Genomic DNA, 13,241 nt, shown 5'->3' with positions numbered 1-13,241 from the left:
AGGTGTGCACATAACCAAGTGATGTATCACTTAAATATGTAAATAAGTTTTCCGTGGGGAGCTCTCAGACTATGCCTCAGAGGAAGACTTTTGCTTAAATACGCACAGAACAGCTTTGTTGTTGCAACTTTATGGAGCTTGTCCCTTCAGGCTGCTAGTCCCCAAAGCTGTGCAAGTCCTGGCCAGGCTCGTTGATGAGCTAGCAAATGTGTTCAGCTACAGACCTCTCTAACCCTGCCAGCACTCCTCTCCCAGCTCTGTTAGAGGGTGCTGCTGCACTTTACTAATAATAGAGCACTTACATTTTGTTGTGGAAGAGACATAGGACATCTGGGTTGTGCACAGTGAGGGTGATTCTCAAATGATTTTTTCATGGGACTAAATTACAATAATTCAGCTTTTGGCTTGCTTTGAAGTTACTGCAGTCATGCTATGACAGTTGTGGTTCTTTTTCTTACCAAAAATGCAATGCAAGTTGTCCCTTAAAATGGCAATTCTTGCATCTCTGCAGCAACCCTCTTCCTGACAGAGAACACTGGCATTGATTTGCCATTGTTTTTAATAACTTTTCCACTTATCCCTATTTCTTTAAAACAGGTATTTGGAGACCTTCTCTGCCAGCATCAAGAACTAGTTTTAAAGGTAGAATTAAAAATTTTTGATAAATTATTTTCAGAAAATTTTAGAAGCAGATTCATCCCAAGAGATCTAGAGAAAATAGTCAGGAAAAACTAGTCTTGTATGGAACAAAAAAGAGGAGGAGATGGAGGCATAAGAACAGCAGACAAGATAGAAGCAGGAGGCAGGGAACAGAAGCTGGATGAAATCAGCATATAAAAGCTTATTTTAATGTACAGAAAACACCAAGTCCTAAAATACACTTTCCTGGCAACGACCACATTGTTAAGAAGTTTCCCTTTTGGGGCAGAAGGGGTGGACATGCTCAGTGGCATTATTCCAGCCTTATGCTTGAGATATCATTTCTTCTACGCCCATTTCAAGCAAGTGCTATTACAAGCCACACATAGGCGCACACAAAAAACAACCAAGAAAATAGAAACAGGCATTATTTCAGACAATGAAAACGGAGCAAGTTTTGCATGCAGATGGCCGCCTTTGAAACCTGGCTTGTTTTCACCACATGTCAGCATGGCTATGTATCTTTCTGAGTTACTGTGACAAGAGCTGAAAGTGGATGGATGGCTGTTTCACTGCAGATTTTGATAGCAATTTTCAAAGATTAGGACTGTTTTGGAAAGACAAGTTTTAGAGTCTACTTTCAGAAGGTTCTTGAGATTAGCAATTAACTTTAGCTACTCTGATATCTCTTTCAAAGATGATAGAGGTTGAAGGAAAATCGGTCATAAGAACCTGAATTTGGTTTCTTATTGCACTGTGCTTGTGTAGGGAGGGCTTTGTCAGAGGTTTCTCAGGGCCACCTTCATAGCATGAATTTCAACAAGAGAAAGGGCTGTGATCAAGGGAATAAACATACTCCTGAATGTGATACATCTGCATTGATGTAGCATGTGGCCTTGTGCTTTTGTTGAAAAGAAACGGGATCAGGAGGCAATAAAACAGGCAAATTGTCTTTGTGCTTATACCAATTATTTGCTTTTTAACTTTTTTTTTTCTGACCTTTTGTTCCCCTTGTTGGCTGGCTAGTATCCTAGGTTTACCTTCTGATCTCAGCCATTAGTCTCCCTGTCCCAGTGGGAAGTCATTTCATACAGCCAACGTGGTAAATGTTGTGCAGCTGCTTTCACAGAAGAATTATAATGACTGCTGTTAGTATTAACCACTATGTTTTTTAATTAGTTTTGTAAAGCAATGTCTGCAGAAAGAAGAATCATATTGACATGACAAACTGCCATAGCTCTAGTGACACCTAGAGAGAGGGACTTAGCGCTGGCTGGGGTCTCTTATTTCATTTAAGAGTCCATTTCTCTTCCTTCTGACTTTCACTTCTGCTTTATACTAAATAAAATTATGCTTTCTGTCAAGCTAGGGTCACATCCACTGAATCCAATGGTAATTGAGGGAGTGAAACTATAAAAGGCATGTTCCTTAAACACTGCTAAGAAGAGAAAAGTCAATGTGCCCACCAGCAGTGGATTTTCTTTCTCTTATGCTATTCACTAGTGGTAAAGGAACTTCCCCAGGCTTCACTCTTTTGCTAATTTGTGTTGTAAATCCTTTTGTAGATAGCTACAGAACACTATTTCCAGGAAAGCAAGATTGGTAGGAAGTGGCGGCATCTTTTACTAGCCTTGCTGATATATTCAGAAAAATCGAGTGTGCTGTCAAATTCTGAGACTCTGCAGGTCACTCCATGCTTGAAAATGTTTTGTATCATCTGCTCTGATGAATGATATTAGCTCTGCTCCAAGCCTCACTTTCTCTGGCCATCAAAGCTACAATACTGCTGCTATTAAAAAGCACACAGAAGATCATTCTTTCCCTCCAGGCTTCCGTAAGCCAGAAAATTGATTATTTTATGTACCTTAAGCTGGTGGGAGGGAAGAATCAATGTTTTCTGTATCAGTGGGCAACATTTTCTCTTCAACTGTTCCCTGCCATTGTCCTTTGATCACTCTGGCTGTACATCAGTTGTGGTATCTCAGCACTGGAGCTGGGTACTGAATCTTCCCACTCACTTCTGGATATAGCCCCCATGCAACCCACCATCAGCCCAACAGCTTATGTTCTGTTTAGACCAACAATTCATACACACCTTTCATAACTTCCAACTTTATAGACATACAAAATAGCTTTCCTTCCCCCAGCATCCATATGCTGAACTGACAGATTACACATATGCCCTTTTTTAAAGTTCTAATTCGTGAAGTTTCATTAAATTGAGAATGAACTGGAAATGGGAATTAAATCAGTTATCTAACAATTAAATCACTTATCTCTCTTAAGCAATGCTATGCTGTTATACAAACTGTTTTCTATGACTTTGACAAGTCATTTTAAGGCTGGGTTTACCCTAGGTAGTGCCTGGTTGTGAATCTGCGAATCCTTGACCTAAAATTCACTTTGCATTTATATAGAACTAAATGCCCAAATGGACTTTCAGAGGAATCTTTGTGCTTAACTTATTCAACTTTGATTGTATACCTTGCATACTGAAGGGAAGCAGAAGACGTGAGAGAAAACAGAGGCCAGAGAAAGGCAGCAGTCTGGCCAGGATCAAACACAAGCATGGAATCATAGAATCATTTAGGTTGGAAAAGACCCTGAGATCACCAAGTCCAACCATTAACCCAGGGCTGCCAAGTCCACCACTAAACCATGTCCCCAAGACCACACATCTACACATTTTTTATACGCTTCCAGGCATGGTGATTCCACCACCTCCCTGGGCAGCCTGTTCCAGTGCTTGACAGCGCTTTCAGTGAAGAAATTTTTCCTGATATCCAATCTAAACCTCCCTGGTGCAACTTGAGGCCATTTTCTCTCCTCCTATCACTTACTGCTTAGGAGAAGAGAACTACCCCCTGCCTGTCTACAGCCTCCTTTGAGGTAGCTATAGAGAGCAATTAGGTCCCCCACGTGCCTTCTTTTCTTCAAGCTAAACAACCCCAGTTTCCTCAGATGCTCCTCATAACACTTGTGCTCCAGAGCCTTCAGCAGCTTCATTGCCCGTCTCTGGACACACTCCAGCACCTCAATGTCCCTGAACACAAGCATTCGAGGTGTGGTCTCACCAGTGCCGAGTACTGGTGACAATCACTTCCCTAGTCCTGCTGGCCACACTAGTTCTGATAGAAATCAGGATGCTGTTGGCCTTCTTGGCCACCTGGGCACACTGCTGGCTCATGTTCAGCCATTCAGAAGGTGGGATCCAGGGCAGAACTGCACCGTCTCAGCTCCAGCCATGTACACCGGGGACTGGTTTTGAGCTGCCTCCCTCCCTCATATTTTTTAACAGCAGATTACCGTGGCTTCCCAAGCTGGCTGCCTGTGCTTCTGCAGGGTGAGGGTATGTGAAAAAGTAAATACAGGATTGTGAGATTTTCTCACTATAAACTAGAAGAATAGAGTTTGTGCTTGAATTTATATTTATTCATGACAAATTTTCCACAATGATGTAATGTATTAAATGCAAATGTTTATAATAATACACTTCCATAGTTCCCCTTAGACCAGGAAGATGAAGAATGTTTGACAAATCTGTTAGCTGGCTATGGCTGACATTTTTCTCTGAGGGTTACCACAGTGAGTTGTAATGTTCATTTAAATACCAGCAGCTAACCCATCTAAGACAGGCTGGCATCCTGACTTCACTGGCCTCCTGTTCACACCAAAATCAAATGGTGCACATAGGCCTTGCTATATTTGCACTTAACCTAGGTGCAGCTCTGCTGCTGGAAGAGAAGTGTGACACAGCTTAGAATGTTTTTGGCCAGTGCTATGCCAAGCTGTACCAGCAAGCATAAAGATATAGCTTCTTGATATTTTGATCAGTAGGGCTATAGCTATGCCAGAGCAAAGAAATGGTACAAAAATTACACACAAGTACAAAGCTACCAAAGCCAATGTTTGCAATGTGGGACAAATTTTATTGACTTTAACATATGTTAATTAACAACAGATGAGCTAGCAGATCTGCTAAATGTTTCATTTTTCTTTAGAGTAAGCAATTGAAAATCTCAGTGTTGGATATGTTCACATTTCTTGTGCTTCATTAGCTGCCCTGTGCATGGACCTTGTGAGTTTTGCTGTCTATCACAGTAACAGTAATGCAGGGTGGCTTATTAAAAACATGAGTTTGCATGAGCAGAGACTATTTCTTGGCCTTTCTAAAGTTTAAACATTGAAGTCTTTTTTGCTGTGCTTATGCGTCCTGAAAGAAAAAGAATGTAACATCTGTGAACAAGGCATTCTTTTGCTGACCTTGTCTTCATCCCAAGTTGATGAGCTTTTTGACTGATTGGCCACCATACTTCCATGTTTAGATTTGACATCAAGTTAGGGCAGAGAAACAGCTCAGGTCAAGACCGTCTCCAGGCAGAGTCATCGGTTTTCAAGCTGTAAGATTTCAAAAGTTAAAATGGATTAATCTCTGAGTACTGCTTGGATGCCATTTTGTGGTAGCTTTATAAAAGGATGACTCAGAGCATGTAATTAATCTGTAAAGCATTTCAGAGTTTCGCAACAAATAGGACTTCACAAAAATGGTGAAATAATCTTATTTCCAAAACGGCAGAATGAGTTCAGCTGTAACTTTTCTGCCCGGGCTATAGCAACATGTTTATTTCTGTGCCCAGGGGAAAAAAAAAAACAAAACACCACCACCAATAAAGATGGATGAATTCCACTTCAAAGCAAGGAGAGAATTGTGAGATCCAAAAATATCTCTGTGTATATATAAAACGTTTATTATAGACTTATGTAGATAAATTTCCTCATGATTTCCAGGGAGAAGAGCTGGAAGATCTACTACCGTAACCATTACTTAATGGGAGAAGACTACTGAAGTTCTGGCACAGTGAGCACAGAATTATCTACACTGCTTGAAGGTAAGCATCCATATTGCTCTCAAAGTCTAATTCATTGAATATAAGAATGTCAGGGCAGCATCAAAATAAAGATTAATTTAGGTAATTTGCTGTCCAGGGCCAGCAGCAGATGCTTAGAAATGAGCCCCAGTTTATGGTTTTATGATACAGCTTAAGCCAAGATAACAGCTCACTACTGCTAAGAGGGAAAGGTCCTGCTCCTTCTTCCAGCTTCTGCACCCCCGTGTCCTGGATTCATAAACCACAGCTTGCCTGCGCATTTCTGGTGCTGGTTCAGACACACAATAAGCCAATTCACTGAAATGGCAGAAAAGTCACTTAAGAAGAAGAGGTGCTTGCTTTTGTCTTCGGTGAGTTGAGCTCATTTGCCTTAAGCTCGGTTGGGTCACAGAGCCAGACAGAGGGGTCGTGCACTTGGGGTCAGTGGATGTGGGAGGAAAGATCAGAGAAGTCTGGATAGGAGGAGGAATTAAGGAAAGAACTAAGAAGGGGAGGCAGTGGGGAGTGAGTCCTCCCGGTTGTGTCAACACTGAGACATTTATTTGGCTAAACCATCTATATTTGCCTGTTTGACACCTACTGGAAAATCATCTGGTATTCCCAGAGCAGCATTTACAGTGGGTGGAAGAGCTCTTTCCTGAATGGAAATAACTAACTTACAGTTTATTAAAAAGTCTGTACAGCTTTGTGGGGTTTGGGGATTTTTTTTCCACATGTACATTGCTTTACACTTATTGTCCTTGAGTGTCATTGGCCATTTTATGGCTTGGTCGTTCAATGTCATGCACCCTTCTGTGGCAGTTCACTGGCTCTGTGGGAGCCAGAGCTGTAAGTCACACTAGATCTTGGTATCCAGAAACTGCTGTATCATCTGAAAACTTTGCCATGTCACTTTTTAGCCTTTTTCATGTTCTTTTTTTATATGTTGAAGAACACAGATGCCAGTACTTGAACCTAGGAGGATCATGACAACTGCCTTTCCGCTGTGCAAACTGTATATAGTTCAGTGCTCCCTTTCCTACTTTTTGAGCAGTGACCAGTCCTTGAGGGAATCTTTCCTTCCAAACCAATAAGCACCATTGCCACCTTTTCTGAAGGTGACAGACTGACCACTTGAGCATTGTATCTGTCCACATGATTGATGACTTCCCTGAACAAAAGTCATGTTGATACATATATCTTATTTACTATTCATTCCCTTTGGCTGGGACTTTTTTCTGTGATTTTCACCAGAGACAGGGAGTCCTTGTTAAAGATCGGTGCCATACTACCACCTTCCATTCCTTTAGCACTTCATTGGTGCTAAGCTGTAGATCACACATCATGGCAGTTCCATAGCTGAATTGCTTTAAGCTCTTGAATAAATATCCTTTGATCTGTGTAGTTTTTCACTGTTTGGTTTCTCAATTTGTTCCAAGTCATCCAGTATTGATTATTAAGTCGAGGCAGGTTTTTTCTGATGAAGAATATCTCTGCTGTAGGAAATTCATGGATGTTTTTAGGGCCATTAGATGCTCCTGAAAATCTCCAAGGTTCTTTTGTAGCTTAGTAATATGTCCAATCACAACCATTAAATAAATAGTCATTGTGGTAGGCAAAAAAACCCTTGTGAATGCAGGGCAGGGGTTTTAAAGGCAGCAGATAATTGTGTGTGTGTGTGTGAATGTCCAAACACCCCAGCTGAAGGAAGATCTTGGAAATGGGGGGAGATATAGAGGCAAATGTCAGGGGGTGCCCAGGAACCAACGTAAGGCTGCAGACTGACAACTGCAAGCAGCTGCTCAGCAGGAGCCAGCCTGACTTGCAGCCTGACCTTCCCAAGCCAGGAGGGATTTCCCATCTACAGAGAGAAGTCAAGACCTAGGGAAGATAGATAGCACTGGTCAGAGACTGTAACTGTGTGAAATAATTAGTTCCTTCTTAAACAGAAGCCAATATCCAGATCTACTATGGGTGGTTGTTTGCTCTTTCTCACCCATGACAGGCGTGAGTCAGTCCCACTGTATCTTTGCTTGTCTTTTCATCTACTCTGTAACAAGAAGTTGAAGCTTCTTTTTGTCCTTTATGTTCTGAGTCTTGACATGCACTTTGATCGTGTTTTCAAATGTTGCTTCTCAATTAATAAGAAAACTGCTATTAATTTAAGGAAGGGTTGTATGTTACTCTATTTACTCCATTCCCACAAATGGAAAATAAATGAAAAGCTTCATTGTTATTCATCTTGCCATAAAAGTTGAAGAGCTGCCAACAATGGACAGAGAATACAGCTATAAATGCAATCAGATCTGGCACTATTATTATTTAAGCTGAAAGTGATTTCCTGGGCTGAGTACATTTACTTTATCTTCATTTTAAATTCATGATGTTTTATTCTGTGCAGTTAATTCTCAACTTGTGAGCCAAACTTATATTTATTCTATTGCAAAACTAATCTTTAGAAAAATGGTACTGCTTTTTCCTGACTTGAAATATGTAACACAATATATATAGAAGTTTAATATAATTACCTGTTTTTTTATTAAGATTTCACTTATTGGAATTATTATAAGAGATAGTTCATGATCTTTTTTACTCTGACCATTAGATTACCCACTTAATATTTTTTTTAAAGTGCCTCTGAAATTTGGACACTAAATGCTGATTTAGAAACACAACAATGCTACATGACATAGAAAAATGATGAAAGTTTACAGTTTCTGTTGCCTTTCAGCCTTTTTTCTGTAACTCAAAGCCCTGTTCTTGCACTTTGAACAGACAGGCAGTCTCTTGTTTTACCCAGTCCTGGAAGCAGGACAGGAACTGTTTCATTAGTAGCTCTAACCTCAGTCAGGTGCTATCAGTGGTCAGCTATTCAGCATGCCAAGGAAGGTAGGATGTGTTCCCTAGACAGCCACCTTGTACCCCAGAATCTTTCACTTTGAGCTGCTGTTCCCGAGGCTGATAGGCACCTGTCTTCTAAGATTAATGGTGGGTACCCAGAGTCATAGGCAGCCTCAGAGCATCAGTTGTTTTGTCCTGATAGAGCTAAACTGGAATGTCACTTTGATTTGTTAGTTCATTACCAGCATTTTGCTTGCTTTTTTCCTTGGAACATTTTTTGGGTTTGGTTCATACTGACTTACAGAAACTGCTTACTCACTTGTTTATCTCTTAGTTTTCTTCCAGTCAGGAACATAATGCATAGCAGCCAACATCACTGTAACAGTATCTGGGAATTAAATTTAGGCAAGTTCAGGACAGTGATAGCATACTGATTTTATTGCTGGGAATGACTGGTCATTGAAATATCTTATCTGTTGATTGGAGTGGATACCCTGTAAACTAGAAATATTCAAAGCAAGTATGCACAGATTTTTGGAAGGATGTACTTGCTTCGGCCTTAACAAAAATTGTTACAGAAGAGAGTGATGGTAAGGATCAGATTATATTACCACAGATTTTTCTTTTGGTCTTAAAACTCTATGAATTTTATTTCTTGGAGTGGAAATGTTTTCCTTTTGAATTATTTACCAGTTTACATTTTTATCATCTTTCTTCACATCTCCACTAACAGAGTAAAAGAGTAAGTAAACAAAAGGTTTGGGATTTTTTTTCTGGAGGGCAGAAAAGATTGACACCTGTAAAGTCACAGTCAGCCTCCCCTCCTCTTTCACCTCCTATTAGTCACTGATGAGGACAGATACATTCCCTCTCCCCAAGCATGTGCTGAGCTCAGAATATTGCATGTCTCATAGCTATCTTTGGAGATAACTGTTGTATGCCTAAATGCGTGGTGAAAAGGCTGGATTTTTATTGTATTGGGTATTTTTTCTGGACAGCAGGATTGGTACAAAGGGTAGCAAACCAAACAAAATTAGTATGAACCTTAAGATGGAAATAACCTCATCCAGCAGACCAAACATCTTTGGTTTTCTTCAAGTCTCTTTCAGTGGTGGGCAGGGATGCTGAAGTCCAGGTAACAGCTTTAGGACTTTTAATATGCTTAGACAATTTTACTTCTGTGTCACTACTTTGAACCTATGTCTAGTTCAGTGATTCACCAAAGGAAATGCTAGTTTCAGTTCATTGCCTAGTAAAAACACATACCACCTCACACTACCAGCTATCGCAACTAGTTAGCACCCTTACCTTTGATCTCTCCAAACCTGCTCAACTCTTGCTGTTCCATGGAAAGCTTTGTTTTCATGCTGAGAAGTATGAACATCTTTATAAGGATTTACTTAACATCTTTATAAGGGTTTACTTAAATGAACAGGATACTGCTTCTGTACTTGTTCTGTGAGTGGTTTTGATACCATTAGATGTTTCCTTTTCCACCAATTTTATGTTTACAGTGGTCAGCTCTTTGCCTTCCAAGATTAAGACAGCTCCTGGAAGGCAGCACACAGCATGGCAAATGCCACCTTGACATATTAGCCTGATTCTAGCTCAATCTAAGCTCATACCAAGATTTTCCAAAAAACTGTGGTTTTCACTGGTCAGTGTAATTTGAGTTACTAATTAAGGTTGCATCCCTAAGACGTTTTTGTTTCAACCAATTTTTCCTGGTCAGAATGCAAGATTTAATCAATAGGTGCAGTGTTAAAGAACATGCTGCCTCCCTTACCCTTTTGGCCCAGGAGACTAATCGAAAGATGTGTCACACTATACTTCTGGTGGCAATGAGTGATGAATGTTTTTTCACATACTGAATAAAAAATGAGGAGGTACCCATATGTGCACATTTTCACACAGGTGGTTTTCAACAGTCTGGATCTCTAACCAGCTGTTTTCTCTGTTCCATTCTTGTGGCTTTTGCAGCAAAATTGTTGTTCTGAAGATTAGAATTTTGATGAGGGAAAATGGGAAGTCCCTAAATCATTGTTTTCCTGCAAGCCTGCGTGGCTGGCTGGGAAGCATAAGATACACCTACTCAACAACTTAGTGTAAAGGGGCAGAACCAACCAATTTATTTTCCACTGACACCTGAAAACCTCTGATTTCTGTCCTTTTCCTGCCTGCCTTGTCTATACTTCTGCTTGCAGGGGTCATTGCAAACTAATTCTGACTGATTGCCAACAACTGTGCTATTAATTACTTTATTGGCCATCACAGATCCCACAGGATCCCACAGGTAACACTTTTGTTTGATTTTCCATGTCTTATTTATGTTTCTCCTTCTCCCTGCAATGAGAATCAACAACTTTCCCAATACAAGAGGTAAAATTTTAAAATAAAAATATATTTAATTGCAAGGGGAGGTTTGAGGGGAAAAAAAAAAAGTCCAGTGCTCTCAGACATGCTTTGGTACTTTCTGAATTAGAACCTAAAGGATGGCATTTCTTCACCTATTGCCTCTACAAAACATCATAGTCAGAGGGTGGGATCATGGTGTCCCCTGAAATTGTGTGTTTTATATTGATCTCTGTCTTACATCTCCTAGAAAGCCAAATTTTATAGGCTTACACAGTTATGAAGTCAAGTATTATAGGCTTGTTATAGGGACAAGTTCATGAATTACAGAAGGCGTATGGTATAAAAGCAGATATAAAATGAGATCATAACTTTAAGGCATTCATTCATTTGAATGGATCTGAGGAAGTACAGTGTTGTCAGAGCTCACGCTGAACATGCCATCACTGTGTGACTGTGTGGTTAGCCACCTTAAGTTTGTCCCTATTTCTACTGTCTACATAGAAAAATCTTGTACCAGTGAGCCAACGCACCCTCCCCAGGAAGGCAGTGGGGCAGGGGGTGGCTACCTTCTGTGCTCCAGCTGGAAGCTAACTAGAAACCAGTTAGGAAGCAACAAGGACGTAATTCACCAACGACTTATGTCCCCCAGAAAGACAGAGAGCTTTTCACCCAATTAATAAGCACTGTATCTGTGTCTGTAGCACCTGCTTTCAGAAACACAAAGGCTAACTGCTCAAAAAGGGATTTTGCAAAGAGTATGTTTCTTGCCTGTATTTTGCTGCTGAGGGTGCTGTGTATCTGTGTTAATATTGATTGTAGATTTCTGCTTGAGATACAAGCCCCTTTCTAAAGCCTCTGTTCTCTAGAAGCATAGGGCAATTTTTTCATTTAAAGAATAGTTGAGATATTTTGCAAAGAAAACCTTTAACATAATAATAATAAAAAAACCCTCTCTACATTTATCAGTAAGTAGCTGAAACTAGTAAGTCAGAGTACCACCCACCCTCTTCTGGTACTCTCTAAGGCAAACTCCTTCCCAAACAAGAAAAAAGGACCTTTGAGGAACCCAGCAGAGCCTCCTGGTATCTCCATGCCTGGCTGAAATAAAGTTAAAATTTTCCAGAAGTGATAAAAGGGAAATGAAATTACATTTCCTGAGAATGACTAGGATATCTTAACAAGACTGCTTAGAGTGAAAGATGGTGATAAAGCTTCTGGCAAAATGTATTGCTAAAAATGTTGCTAAGGGTATAGTAAAACATAAGAATAATTTGTCTGATTGTTGTGGCATGCCCATTACCTGTAGTTTTTAATAATCAGTTAGATAAACATCTGTCAACATTGCAGTAGCACAGTAGATCCCGCCTTGGGGCAGATGAATAAGCTAGTTACTTAGACCGAGGTCCCTTACAGCCCTAATTTTCGATGATTGCACACCATCCCAGGGAAGATGGCTGCTGTACTTGTCACCCACGCTACGAACAATCGAGGTACTTGGCGCTGTTCTGTATGTCTGATGCCTTGTTATGTCCCCACGTAATAAATGGAGCAGTGAGGAGGTGAATACTGGTTTTGCCTTGCTAGTTGTAGTGGCAAGAACAGGAAGACTTTAGAGACAAAGCTTTCCTCTGTATTTGTCTTGGGTTTACCCTAAACGTCTGGGAAAGGATAGTGAGGTACCTTGCCTGATGTGCTTGTATTTCCTGCTGATGTAAGTGAACCATGCAACCACCACAGCCTTCTATGCTGGCTCCTTTTCTGCCTTACAGAGACAACTCACTGAAACCAGTCATTTGCTAGAACAGAAAAATGAGGAAATGATTGAGCTTTGAAGTCTTTACCTGCGCTGCTTTCCTCTTGTTTTGCCATTCTACTAACTGCACACAGAGCTCTGTGTGGGAGAGTCCATACCACCCACAAAATACAGCAGGAAACTATATTGATAGCATTGCTGAGGTAGTATCGCTAGGGGTATGAGGACCAGTGGAGGTGTGGAGTCAACAACAAATGGGTGATGGACAGGGCAGGCTTTCTCTTTAAATCTTATTTTACTAGGAGCTTTAGCAAATATTGAACTTTAAATATGAAATATCTCATTGAAAACAAGGTAGAATCCTGAAATGGGACCTTTGTCCACATAGCTATTTATGTAAGAAGGCTTTCCAGAGAGTGCAAGTGAGTTACTGCATGCAGTAAAACAGATGAGCTGGTAGCTTCTGGCTCCCAGAGGGGAATAACTTACTATCACTGCATGAGTCATGGAGACAGGCAGCTACAAATACTCTTGTTAGCTCAGAGGAATAAAGTTCTGTTCTCGGAGATCAGCATTCCCATCAGGCCACCACCCTGCCATATCTTGTACACATTCTTAGTTCAAAGAAGATAAATAGGTCATTTGGGAACAATGGACTCCAAAGAACTGCAAAATAGCAGTAAAGGGCATGCACTGTCACACTACTGATTTTTTTCATTACTTTCAAAGATACTGTTCAAAGGTTTGGGTTTAGATGCAATGCTATGTCTAATTCAAAGTAGAAA

At 40.4% G+C, this 13,241-nt stretch overlaps 1 protein-coding gene across 1 annotated transcript in view; it reads left to right on the top strand.

Moving 5' to 3' along the window:
- The first annotated feature begins 5,353 nt into the window (after positions 1-5,353).
- Positions 5,354-13,241, top strand: part of FAM180A (family with sequence similarity 180 member A) — an 85,306-nt gene continuing 77,418 nt past the window's right edge. Inside the window, exon 1 of the mRNA XM_055712364.1 lies at positions 5,354-5,528. The gene's annotated coding sequence lies outside the window, so the exon portion shown is untranslated. The remainder of the gene's footprint in view (positions 5,529-13,241) is intronic.

Source organism: Falco cherrug, chromosome 5 (assembly GCF_023634085.1).
Source record: "Falco cherrug isolate bFalChe1 chromosome 5, bFalChe1.pri, whole genome shotgun sequence".
Taxonomy (NCBI): Eukaryota; Metazoa; Chordata; class Aves; order Falconiformes; family Falconidae; genus Falco; species Falco cherrug.
Note: the sequence above shows the minus strand (reverse complement) of the source record. Positions and strands in the feature narration are given on the sequence as shown.